This window comes from Anoplolepis gracilipes, chromosome 2, assembly GCF_047496725.1.
Source record: "Anoplolepis gracilipes chromosome 2, ASM4749672v1, whole genome shotgun sequence".
In the NCBI taxonomy this organism is placed as follows: domain Eukaryota; kingdom Metazoa; phylum Arthropoda; class Insecta; order Hymenoptera; family Formicidae; genus Anoplolepis; species Anoplolepis gracilipes.
In genome coordinates, this window is record NC_132971.1 from 21,820,986 (window position 1) to 21,835,738 (window position 14,753).

Below are 14,753 nucleotides of genomic sequence, written 5' to 3' on the forward strand. Positions count from 1 at the left end.
GTTCATCTTTCTCTCGACGGAATCCGTCCTCTAACATTCCTCGTGTTTCTATCGCCTTTCTTCGTGAATGCAACCTCCCAGGTCAACACGCACTACCGCTAACGACACAAGAATTGAAGAGTTCTTCGTACCGTTGAGTGTATTATTCTCTTTTTTATATTTCTGATTAAATTCTCTCGCGAACATATTTATTTTTTTTTTTTATTGAAATTTCGCGGTATAGCTATTATAACTTTTGAGTCGCAAATAATCCAAAATAAGTTCTCACGAGGAAAATTTATATCCTTAATCTACATTGAATGATTTATTTTTGCGACTATAAATAAATTTATTATATAAAATGTAGATTAAGGATATAGATTTTCTTCAATAATAATAATATAAATGAAATTATAAAAAATAAAATAATAACATAAATTTTTCTTAATAATAATAATTTATTTTCGTAAATGTATAGACATTTTCGGAATCGAGAATCTCGCGACATTAATTCTTAGCGTGTTGTAAATAAGAAGTACAAATACAAATCTCACATACATACACAAATTTTTTTTTTATTGAAATTTCGCGGTATGGCTATAACCTTCGAGTTGCAAATAATCCAAAATAAGTTCTCCCAAGGAAAATTTATTATATAAAATGTAGCTTAAGGATATATAGATTTTCCTTAATAATAATAATAATATAAATAAAATTATAAAAACTAAAATAATTAAAATTTTTCTTTATAACAATAATAAAGATGAATGAATAATAAATAATTAATTTTCGTACATGTATAGACAATTTCGGAATCGAGAATCTCGCGACATTAATTCTTAGCGTGTTGTAAATAAGAAGTTCGAATACAAATCTCACATACATACACAAGTGCTGTGACATTTCAGGGCGTCTAAAAGTGCGGAACAGAAGCGTCGCGGGTCGCGGGTCGCGGTCGCAAAAGCGCGCGTTTGCGTATCGTCGCGCGAGTTTGCACGCCGGCGCGGACTCGGCCACGAGTCACGAGTACCGCGAGTACCGTAAAGGTGAATAAGCGGGTCGCACGAGGATCGGATTCCTCGGCTACCAGAGAGCTCGGACCGCATTATTAATTTGCAACACGTGCGCGCTGGAATTAAACGATTGTCGATTCATCGGACGAGAGAGGGACAGGAAAAAGAGAGGCGTCGAACAATCGCAGGGGACAACGAGAAAAAAGGTATTTACATTTTTCTTAAAATATACAATATCGATAAGGTATTGATATCTTTGGCAATTAACTCGGGATAAATTTGTCATGTGTGCAATATTGACGCATTTTAAATTAATACGATCTGGCAAAACTAGAAATTTATGTAAGAAATAATTTAATATATCAACCACGTGTATGGTATATATAATAATTACAGATAATTTAATTTTTAATTTTAATAGTATGAGGTAAAAAAATCTTAATTTAGAAATTTGTATAAATTATTATTATTGAAACAGAAAAATATTCTTTGTTAAAAGAGAAACGAATCTAGAGATGAATTTATTGTATAATATAAAGTATAAAGCATAGGCAATGAGTTAAGGTTGAATTGAAATTTTCTCAAAGCTAAATCTATTTCAAATGGAATTCTTATATATACTTTTTGTGAAACTTTGACGGAACCTTGTTGCGATAATATTTTTATCGGAGAATTGAGTTTATAATCGCAATCAAATTCTATTTGATATTTGATAAAAAATTGCGGGATCGAATCGGAAATATATTATTTCGTCGTCTTGAAGCGGAATGTCTCCGCTTTTTCGGTGAGAAATTTTTCGACCAACAAGTCCAACCGGATGCTAGAAGAGCATCTTTCTCGGTGTATCTCGTCGGAGCAATCGTAGGTGTTTTTGGGTCATTCGTTTCGATCGATTGGTCTGCCTCATTTATTATTGATACGATCGGTCGCGTCGCGGTCATGACACCGTGCATTCCGATGTTTGTGCAACCTAGCAATCTAACTAGCTAATAAGCGCCTCGTTATGCGAATTCTGCGATATGCGGATTGTAGCGCAAATTTATCCCCGCTAATGGTTTTCAATCTCATTTCCATACCAAATAATAGGCGCATTTGATAAACGGGAAAATACACATTCAGCAGGATGATGAGCATTCTTTATTTGGAAGCGTTGGAAAGTATGTTAAATAGTTAATGACTTTTTCTTCTTCTATTTTTGTGTATCGAGCAGATTATTATTTCAAGCGTCTCGATTGAAGTAAAAGCAAATTATTACTTATTCTTATAAACTAGGACGAGGTCTTGATCTCTGCTAAGCTTAATCGTCAACATCCGTTCATCGATCGATATCGCGAATATTCCTGGAATATTAGAGGATTATATCGATGAGGAAAGGGGATAACACGATTACGTGGTTATATTACCCCGGTATAATAGGCACGTATTATTGAAATTATATCCTTAAAAGGACCGGTCGCGCGCTAATTTTCCATCGGTATCGCAGAGGTGTGATTATAATCTACAAAGGGGTAAAGAGATAATTGTTAAGCGGAGCATAATTGTTAAGCTTGCAAACGGTCCTCATCGTCAACTCGCGTGGATAATTGTTTCCTCGTCCTCGTCGGTTCCTTCTCCTACTCGACAGCCACGAGGGATTTCATTTCGGAGCGCGATCGATTTCGATCCCATGCGCGACGTCGGTGACCGCACCATACCATACATACATACATACATACATACATACATACATCCATACATCGCCGTAGAATTCTAGAAGGGGGTCATCATACGAGGCCGCGCCGAACACGACGGGACGATGAGCCACGAGCCACGAGCCACGAGCCACGAGCTACGAGCCACGAGCCAGTGCACGAGCGTCGTCCGGCGCGGACTGAGCGAAAGGAACGGGAGCCGCGCGTCTCGGAGTCTCGGAGGATCACACGAGGAAACGGCGTCGCCGTCGTCGGCCTCGTAAACAGGCCAAACGCAATCGCATACGCCACGCGCCACCATACCGCGCGATTTTTCACGTCTTTTCGACTTTGTATCGAAGTAAGGCCTTTTATAACCAAGGGATTGTGCGCGCGAGAAACGACGGATTTTCTCCACGACATCGGTGAATTTAACCGTGTCACATCCTCGGGAATTCATACTTACGATCGAGGTGAGTTCCGGCTTACAGTGTGCTACTTTTCGAAAATAACCGCCAACCATTCCCGACGTTTTTTTTTTTTTTATTTATTTTTTTTTTTAATCCGACACTCAAAAAAATTAACTTAAACTGATGAATTATTAGCAAATACTGGACACCGCATATATTTTGCACTTCATCAATTTAAATGACAGAGACGGAATTGATACCTGTACTATTAGTGTAATTTAGATAGAAAATTTGTGTCTGTGATGCCTATTTTTAAGGCTTATAATTGTCAAGGACAATTATATTTGCCAATGGGATCTAAATTTTCTAGAGGTATTGCCAAATATTTTTTTGAATGAAAATTTATTTATTTCAAGATCCTTATGATTTTTAGTCAAATTTATTTCAAACGAATCATTCATTGAAAAAAATAATCTTGCAACAAATATTTTCTAGGTGTAAAAAATTAACTGAAATAGATAAATTATTAGCAAATACTATGATACCGCATATATTTTGCACTTCATCAATTTAAATGACAGAGACGGAATTGATACCTGTACTATTAGTGTAATTTAGATAGAAAATTTGTGTCTGTGATGCCTATTTTTAAGGCTTATAATTGTCAAGGACAATTATATTTGCCAATGGGATCTAAATTTTCTAGAGGTATTGCTAGAATATAATGCTGCTATAAATTCTATACGTGACAAACAATATTCTAACAGATGCAAAAAGTAGCGATAGATTTTAATTGAGACATCTAGAAATCTATCTACATTAGCGAAATATTTTTTTGAGTGTACAATGCTATTGGGTATACATAAATTTTATTGCACAGTATTTTTAATACGCGAGTCTCTCAGAGAGATTTTTTTTTTATTTTGCATTTCTTTCTCCATGTATTGTTTTTATTTCGCAATGTTGCTCTGAGTTTAATGCAACTCTGATTATCTATTTATATTTGTTTTTCACGTAAATTGACAACAAATTAAAGATTAATCATATTTTCTGCTACATGTAAAATTTTTACGCATCGATAATAGAGTAAATTGTTGAGGGAAGATAGTATTGTGGTGTGCAACATTGTTAATCGAAACAATAGCCAAACAATCTGCGAAAAACGAAAAAAATGGATTTACTGAGTCACCGATAGGTTGCATATAAAAAAAACCGCAGTTTTATTTTCGCCGAAACAAAAATTTCATATGGCCGGGCCATTGTTGCGCCGAGCGGCTCGATTATTGTTGAATGTTTTACTGAGCCAGAGAACGAGACGTTTTTTCACGAAAAATTACCAAGTAATATGCGTAACTTTCTAGCAGGGGTGGATTTATTTTCCAACACGCGAAAAATCTTTCTTTCTCATCTCGAGACGCTCGTTGATTTATTTATGAGCGCGAAGAGAAATTCTTTTTTTTTTTCCCCGAGAGGGGATACTTTCCAGGCCGCGCGATTAGAATGAGGCTTAAGCGGATCCATATTCCCGGGAAGAAGATGGTACTATGGAAATTCTCTAAAGAAACTTTATCCTTCTTAAATGGCTTACATTAAATCATGCTTCTAGAGTAAAGCTTCGATATTCAACTTGACGCTTTCGTGTTAAAAGTTTCCATAGGAATAATCATATTTCGCGGAATATTTCCGAATTATACGACTCATTGCCTAAATCGACGCCAAGTTCTGCGTCTTTTTAACTTGTTAAATTAGAGCGAGATTAAACCTGTATTAAAACGATTTCCATCATTATACTCGCAGCAACGTTTAAATAGAAAGTGAGGGAAAAGAAACTTTTTATAGCTCTTATGCCTTACTAGTACGTTGTAATCGAACATATTATTTCCTCAATTTTTATAATATAAATCTTTGTAATACATAAATCAGAAAAGAAAGTTACGCGTTACACACATTCACTTCGAGCAGCTATAAAAATTTTAAATTTTTAAGTCATATAAAGACACACACACATCGTATAGTCTTTATAATAAAAACTGCACTCGTATACCATGTGCGTGCCTTGTGACTTAAAAATTTAAAAACACATGTGCATAATTCGTCAAAGGAAATGTATGTGTATCGCGCGCAATTTTTTCTCTTCTAAATATATTACTTAAATTATATACGAAAATTTTATAATTTCAACTAGGAAATATACTATTATAAATATAAATTTACAAATTGTAAAGAGATTGAAGAAAATATATAAAAGTATGATAAAATATTTGCGTGTTTTGTTAAAAGAGAGAGGAAAAAAAAATGGAGGAAACGTTGATTTTTTAATTGGACCGCGTGTGCGTTAGGTCACTGTACGTTACATATTTTTCGGCCCCGTTACTGTAATAAATCCTTGCGCAAGTCAGGATCGTGCACATCGGCTAACAGAGTTAACCAATATTCCTCGCGAAACCTATCCGCGTGTATACTTTCTAAACAGCCGCAAGAATGTGCAATTCTCTCGTGTAAACGCGTATATTTTCTCGAACCGAACTGAACCGAACCGAACCGAACCGAAGCGCACCGCATTTACGCGTCTCGCACCTGCATTTACGCAGGATATGCACCGCTAGAAGAATTTTCGAACGCATGTTCCCCGACGCGTAGCGGAATTCTCGCCTCGAATCTTTACCGTGTACCGCATTGTATAACGTTTTCTATTTGCGCGATATCCTCGCGGAGTGCGGACGTGAAAGCAGTTTCTTTTTTTTTTTCTTCACGCGTGCCCGTTCCGCGCCGTTCGATGGAACTTTCAACCGAGTAAAATTCACACCAGGCTTAGGTATTCATACTTGTGAACGTTAACTTGTGTCCCGATGTTTGCGTGTGTAAGCCAAATTAAATTTTACACCATAAGGTATCTGAATATTAACCCTTATTCTGTACTGATGGATCGTTTTTCGAACAGCGTCTATTTTTCTAAACAAAAAAAAAAAAAAGAAAAGGTCGTAAAACATATATTTAAGCAAATTATTTTAGAGATCGGCAAAAAATAAATATTAAAATAAAATTATTTGATTATCTAAATAATCAGTAATCAGAATAGAACATTATTTAACTACTCGATTAATCGGTAATTAGAATTAAATAATTTTAATTACTTGAATAATAATCAGTAATTTTTCAATTTATCCCTCAATAATTAGGGTCAGATGTTTCTTGATTGTGTAATTAATTAACAGTCAGCAATTATACACAGAAAAGGTAATAAATTTAACGAAATATTTTTCTAATAAAATTAGTTGAATTAGACTGTTTATGGCTGATAAAAAAATAATTCAAGAAACAAAATAATATCTCCGTTTTCAATAAGCAAATATATTGAATCTGAATTGAGTGAATGGTACGTAAAAAACATATCAAATTGATGAGAGAGAGCTACCGTTCGCTTTTGAGAGTACTCTTTTTTTTCAAATTATTAATCAAGTAATTAAAATTATTTAATTCTGATTACCGATTACTCGAGTAATCAAATAATTTTCTATTCTCATTACCGATTATTTAAGTAATCGTTAATCAAAGCTGATAATATTACTGTTAATATCGATAATGCCGAACTTTGAATTATTTTTTAAATTTATTATTCTAGTTTTTATTTAAAAAATTCAAAGATGTAACGTATTAATAGACAAAAATACTGACTCACTTGTACGGTTAAAAAGGTGCCAAAAATAACAATACGGAGTAAACGTTAATTCCGGGATCGCTAAGATACAGAAAGATTTGGTTTTAGCGATTTAATTTCCACAATTTTTTTTTAATCGCAACAATTTGATTTGTGCGCAATGTTTGCAAATATAAATTGCTCGTGTTTCTGGAAGAAAAATACTCGTTCGGTAAATTGCTCAAAGAGAGTAACGAGATGTTCCGTTCGACGTGAAACATGGAAATTTCGACGACGTGACGGTCTTTTGGCCAAGGAAGAATTTTTCGATACGTTCTCTGAGTTCTGCTGCAAGCAAATCTGTAATACTTTGTAGTCGTCTAGCTGACAACGCCCGTCGCGTGCTGCTTTCAAAAGCATACAAAGAATTTCCAATAGCGTTTCGCGAGGAAAACAGCGGTGCACTCCCGTAACTTCCGACGTAAGAGACGGTCTGCTCTCTTATCTCTCTCTCTCTTTTTATTCACGAGCTATTTATTCGCGAGCTTTAATATCACATTTTAATACGATTTGTTCTACACTTTTGAATTTCTCATTTTACTTTTATTGCAAAATTAAATTAGGAATATTGTGTTCTTTTCCATTTAAAAACATAAAGGTACTTTAGGTATATTTTTAAATAGAAAATATCGGATCGTAAATTGCGATACAGAAAACACCATGTTATTTTCGTTCTTTTCAACTACAAGTTACGTTAAAGCTCAATGTGTTCCCTAACAGTACATACATGTTCAAAAATGTTTATTAAAAAAAACCTATAGAACGTTAAAACATGTGTCCTCTTCTAAACGTATTTTTAATATGTTGTACGATTTTTTGTTTCGAAATATGCTAAAGGAAAAGGAAAAAAAAAAAATTTTTTTTTTAACGCTTTGATGATTCAGATTTAAAAGTATTTTTTAACTTTTTTATTTTCCCTTTGTCCGCGCGTATCAGAAAATGTTGTTGACCTCGGGCATCGCATCTAGTACGGTATCTAATGTAAAAATCTGGTTCTCCATGCGCGCGCGCGCACACACACACACACACACACACACACACACACATATACACACACATCTGCATGATTTAAAACACCAGAAACTGTCGATTTTCGAGCTGTTACAGAACACCGCGTCGTGATACGTTTTTGTACGATGTTTTCGGAAAAAGCGGAAAAAGACTGGAGCGAGAGAGAGAGAGAGAGAGAGAGAGAGAGAGAGAGAATTTCCCTGGCGTTTCGTCCCGCGGGAGGAAGTCCGCCCGTAGGCGGAAATCCACGGGTCGTCGGTTTCGGAGCACACCTCCGACATCATCGCACCGATGCAGTCGGTGGTGATTTTTTACCTCATAACGAAAAAAAAAAGTTTTCACTTTGCCCTCGCGTTAACTCATCGCACGCTCATCTCGATTTTGTATTCGCTTTAGCTTCCGACACGGGGGATTAGCCGACGGAAGCTAGGTAACTCTGGCCAAATTACTGCTCTTTGTGATAAAGAATGTTACATTATTAACACATATTGCATCATGCAATTTTGCAGCCGTTTTGATTTAAACGTAGCAATTCGGAATTACAGAGCTTTAGGTATTTTTATTTAAAAAATGTATATATATATATATATATGTCTTACTAGTCTACATTTTTTAAATAAAAATACCTAAAGCTCTGTAATTCCGAATTATATATATATATATATATATATATATATATATATAATTGACATATTAAATACAAAAATAAATTAACTATGTATTTTAATTAATTAAAATTAAGATTAGATCGCATCATTTTATCTCTTTTACGAATTTCTTTTTTAAAAGATTTTTTTTTCCTCGTTCGAAGCACCTAATGGAAAAGCTGGCTCCGGCAACCGGATATCCGGTTTATGCAATATAGTTTAGCTTTAGAACGAGATGGCATACTTCCGCGTGTGCGATTCCATTTAAATAACTCTGCGGTAACACGTAAAAAATGGATCGTCCGTCCGTTCCATCGGACCGTTCAATCGCACGTCTACTCTTCCGGCCATCTGCATTCGAGAGATGCGATCTGGAACACATAATATTATCCGAAGGTATCCGTGTAATCTATCTATCTATCCTACCAATCTGCTGTAGGAAATTGAATGTTATATCAGCGCGCTAATCAGATCGGAACGACGCGCGATATGCGGCCTACAACCTACAACGGCTTCTTATTCACGCTGATTTTCATCGATAGATCTGCCATTACAACGTGTCCCAGAAACTGAAGATACTCCTTTCCAGCCATAATAATTTCCTCGGATATGATCGTTTTTATTACTTCTTTACATATAATTATATAAGCTTTGCGAGAATTGCGATTCTATTATTGTTACAACTGAACTTTTACTTCAAATTCTCTTGTTATATATCTACTTGAAATTAAATTAATCAAATAATGTGATTTAATTACGCATATATTCTCTCACAATTCGCCATCAATCTCTTTTCGGATGATTAATTATTCAATAGTTTGATGAATATGTCTTGACATTTATAGCTGCCTTTTCCATCTCCAAGAAAAATCGATTCCAAACGGGCCAAAGAACATTAAAAGGACATCCGGTGTCGGTCTCTGGACATTTTGTATAATATTTATAATATATTTAGTTGTCCCGGCCGAGAGAGAGGAGAGTTGCGCCATGATTTTCTCTCTTATTGATTAGATATTCGTACGAGCAGGCAAATTGATTATAAATTTATGCCGCTTATTTAATTGCTGGGAAGGTAACCTCTCTAAAATCTAGATCGTCATTTTGGCCGTCATTTTCGCAAGATGTAGCGCGTGTAATTCAAATACGAATACCGGTCGTGTAATTATAAAAGATGAATCGTTATTCGGCGGTCCCCTCCCTTATTAAGTATGCGACGTACGCTCTTTCATTTTTGTTTCGCTCAAGATTTAATAGTCCCTCCACCGCGTAGGTTCTGACAATAACGAAGGGGTGCCAGCCTTTCTGACATTCGTTTTTCGTAGTCGCCATAAATATTACAACTTTTTGGAGTTACTGGAAGGAGAAGAATATATATGCTCGTATGAACAAACATGCATTTGTTCTACACAGAAAAAAAAAAGAATATTCTTACTTTGAATATTTTTACAATATCTCATTTAGTTTCAAAAATCTTGAAACCAGATTATATCGCGTTAAATAAAGAAAATATGCTTGGATAAAGACATTTTATATAGTTCAACCAAGAAAAATATATTTTTGTTATTTAAGAATAATTTTCTTGAATGGAAAGGAAAAAATGTTGGATAGAAAATAACACATGTTGAAATTAAAGATAAATATTTTTTTACAGTTAAAATAATTATTTTATTCTTGAAATGAGAATTGTAGTATTGAAAGATTATAATATTGTTGAAATTTAAGATTTTTCAATTCTTCCAAGAAGATTATAAATTGTTGCGTATATATGAAACAATAAACGCGTTCATATGAGTAAATAAATTTTGATTTGACACTTACTTTTTTTCCGTGTATAAAACGCCACGCGGCAATTTAGTTTGAAAGAATTTGTTCTGATTACGAGACAAAAAATATTCTTGATGTGTTTAGTCATCGTCACAATTTTATGCAGTAAAATTAAAACAATTTTAAAATTAAATCAATTATTCCTATTCTTCTCCCTCGAATTAAATAAGATTGTCTTACTATTTTGAGATAAGAGTAACATATACAAATCTAAGTTTGTATATTCTTGGATTTAGAATAACTTGTTTTATGTTAGCACCGAGCTCATTTTTTTCTAGATTTAAAAATTTTCCAACAAGATTAAATTATTGTTTCTCCAATAATAAATATGATGATATGTCGCTATATCGATCCTAGTTTATGATAGATCGAAGAGTAATAGCATTAAATCGCGAAATCTTTTCTGTGGCTGTCCGGAATTTTTTTTTTTTTTTGTAATTTTTGTTTATTCAGAAAAAAAATGTCACATATATTTCATTACACAGAAAAAAAATAATATTTTTACTTTAACAATATCTAGTTTCAAAAATCTTGAAACGAGGTTATATTGCGTTAAAGAAAGAAAATTTGCTTGGATCAAGATATATATAGATCAACTAAAAAAAAAAAAAATATTCTTGTTATTTAAGAATAATTTTCTTGAACGGAGAGGAAAAAATGTTGGATAGAAAATAACATTGGTTCAAATCGAAGATTATAATTTTTTAGAGTTAAAATAATGATTTTATTCTTGAAATGTGACAATTGTAGTTTTGAAATAAGATTGTAATATTGTTAAAATTTGAGATTTTTCAATTCTTCCAAGAAGATTATAAATTGTTGCGTATATATGAAACAATAAACGCGTTTATACGAGTATATAAGTTTTGATTTGACGCTTACTTTTTGTTCTGTCTACCTCGGTATTTGTATACACTATATAATTAGATATTATCTAAATCATAATAAATTATTCTCCCGAAACATTTTATACACGTGTGCAACCGTGTGTATTATATTTTCCGAGATAATTATATTCCCGGCATAAACTAAGAATGCATTCGGGAGATGCTTAGGATTTCGTGACCTGTGCAAGTTTGAGAAATACAACTCTATCCTATTCCCATTTGTCAGACGTGAATATTGCAAATGCTCGCGGTCCACGTTCCGGGTATAACCAGCGAACGTGTGTAGATTTAACATTTTCGGAGATGTATACAGGAAGTTTAATACAAAGAGAGACGGAAAGGAAGACGAGAAAGTAATAATAGATAAATGAAACGACTTTTTCATATTTGATACTAAAAAAAAAAAAAAATGATATAATTATTGTAATACCACAATAATAATTTTAATGTAAGCCTTTTGCAAGAGATACGTGCAATTGTATAAAGTACAAATACGTATGTATTTGTAGTGCTTCAATAGAGTTTAGGAAAGTACCAATATCATTAAGAAGACAAAGGAAGTTCGAGATAACTTTTGCACGTGTAACTGTTTCCGAGTTACTGTGCAGCCATCGGCCAAATGCACTCTGTGCTCGAATGCACAATTTCCGGCATAAAAAGTTAAAATTATCCAAGTGGAATCGCAGATATAACGAAGATACTAATCTCGAAAGATTCGGCAAACTTTTTCGAAAAAATTAAACGTTCTAAAAACCCTACGATCTTTCTCAAGTTTTTTATATATACAGTGATATATATTATTTTTCCGTATTTAAAAATTTTATAATTATCAAGGTATACATTGATAGGAATAATCAAAAAATACTTAAACGCATAAATTAATTATAATTTTGAATTTTAAGTACAAATAAAAAAAATCGAATAGATTATTCAGAATTTTCCAACAAAGAACTTTTAATAATTAAAATACCTACAGAACTAAAGCTGTGATAAAAATCAAGTTTTAAATATTTATTAATTTAATATCATATTAATAAAGTATTGATTATATGATATATCTAGGCTACGTACAATATTTGTACTTATATTAAACATTATATCGAACAATATAGATATTAATAATATATTGCAAAGTATAAAGGATAATTTGTATTGTAAAGCGTCCTGCACATTTAAATTGTGACATGTATTATAGATGTAAATATATTATAATCACATACATATATATACAATATAGTTATAAATCAATACTTTAGAGATATTAAACTGCTAAGCAGTCTGACCATTGTAATTAACATCAAAAAATGCTATTTGAATTACAGCGCTGTACAAATATAATATTATTTGCAGATTGAAAATACATATACAGTTAAAACGTAGCATTAACTCCTGTGTACTACAATAATATTAACATTTGTACACTTTTGGTTACAATGCGTTCTCTCTTTATTTAAGCGCTTTGTTATTCTAAGGCATACATACATGGAATTTATAACATAATACTTTATATATTGCTTATTAATATTGTATATTTGAATATATTGTTTGAGGGTCTATACACGTCAAGTTTTTATATTTTACTTTAATCTTAAATTCATTTTATATATCTTTAATTTAACTTACAATTAGAATTTGCAAATTTTCTTTTAAATTATGCATTAAATATATTTCATTATAAATTAATAGCGTATGCGTGTTAATTATAAATTGATGGTGTACAATCAATTACTTGGCTAATTACATCGATCTCGTATTTGTATTTCGACAAACTAATTTTTTAATACTTTTGTTACATTTTTATTTGAAAGTTTGCGAGTTTGTGCCAGAGATATTTCTGTATTGAGCGGGTGTTTTTTTTTTTTTATTTTTTTTTTTCAAAAGGAATCTCACATATATATTTGAAAGAAAGGCAACAAAAACGGAATCGTAATTCAGATCCGGAAGTTCTGAAATATCCGGCATGTTTCAATAATGAAACACTCGGAGGGCATGTAATAATAATGTCGTACAAGAGCTCGCCGTATATATGTGCGAGCAGTAGTTATTTGCTGCTCGTGCTGGCGCTAATATTGTCGCCATAAAAGCAACACCGTAGCGCTTACTATACGACCGTGCCACTTATATTACTCACGAAGAATGTAAGAGGATACAAGGTGTTCCTTTTTTTTTCTCTCTCTCTCTCTTTCTCTTTTCATTCGAACCGGCGCGGCCCACTCTTCTCGATGCCGGGTACATCCGGCGCGATTTCAACTTTATTTCTCATTCACGATTCACCGATGCGACGACCCGCTGGTGAGATTCCTCGCTCGGAAGAGGAAGGCTGATCTCCCTTCCATCTGTCCTCTCTCGCGAGCGGGTTCTCTCTTTCGTCTCTTCTTTTCCTCACGAAAGTGTACCGACGGGTACGTGGTGATGACGTATTCGGGAATTCATGACGACAATAGAAAGTTAAAGGCGCTAAGGCTAAGACCCGGAAGGAAGATTCCGATGACGACGAGTGACCCACATCCGGTGAATCAACCGTGGGAAAGTAAGTCGGCTTGTAACATGGGCCGTTGCTGAATATTTCGTAGGATTGAATAGAAACTTGGTTCGTAGAGAGCTACGGAAATATTAATTTTTCGATTATCTTATATTTGAATACTTTTTACCACATAATAATAATCATAAAGAAAATACATGGTTGTTTCTTTAAAAAAAAAAATCGAAAAATTAATATTTTAATAACTCGAAAAGTACTTGATCAAAAGAAACTTTATTACAGTGTTTTGGAAAGCTCTCGAGGGTAAGATATAAGAATATGTAATAAAAAATAGTAAGTTTCATTTAAGAAATTAAAGGTGACCGTCACGTGACCTACAAATGACTATCCAAGGTCAAACCAATGGTACCATTTTATGGCCCCCTTGAAACCATACAACTTTTGCCAGAAACATTTTTCTCTAAAATCAAAAATAAGAAAGTTATTTGGGGTACACACTTAAAATGGGACACCCTATATAACGAAGTTTGGAACTGCTTGTTAGCGCTCGATTCGATTGCACGCTTGATTCGGCATCGATTATTCCACCTAGTGGATAATGTTCGAGATTAATTATACAGATTATAATTATACAGATATTCGAGAGACCTATTACATCATTTCGATATATTTCAATCTCACAATCTCACAATTGACATTTTCATTCAAAATATATACAAATACATATTAAAGTAATTTTTTTATATAAAATGATTGATCGATTACGATCGACTTGTTCTATTTTTATTGTTGGAAGAGTTTTCTCTTCGCAGCTATACTCACATCGACGACATATTTAATTTAAACTTTTAGAAGCTTGTTAAAATTAAAGTTGAGAAAATTAATTATTCATTTTCTCGGTTTTATAAAAAGCAAAAACAAATATATTGCATTCAGTCCACCTTTCAATTCGCTATATTCTACAAACTAAAGCGCACATTTATCGTATGTTAATCGGATTTAGTTTTCGACCTCATGTGTGTTCACTATTTGTATGTACATATATATTCTCACGGTCGATTACAAGCTTAAAGTAAAGCTGTATACCTTAAATAAAGCGTGAACGAATATTAGCGAAAACTTTGCCGTGCAAA

At 33.3% G+C, this 14,753-nt stretch overlaps 1 protein-coding gene across 2 annotated transcripts in view; it reads left to right on the plus strand.

Moving 5' to 3' along the window:
* The first annotated feature begins 888 nt into the window (after nucleotides 1-888).
* LOC140663034 (thyroglobulin) overlaps nucleotides 889-14,753 on the plus strand; it is a 32,282-nt gene continuing 18,417 nt past the window's right edge. The window contains exons 1-2 of one of the 2 annotated variants that reach the window (XM_072886880.1): nucleotides 890-1,198; nucleotides 2,738-3,135. The gene's annotated coding sequence lies outside the window, so the exon portion shown is untranslated. Of the gene's footprint in view, nucleotides 1,199-2,737; nucleotides 3,136-14,753 lie in introns of both variants that reach the window. The other variant, XM_072886881.1, reaches the window with a different exon arrangement.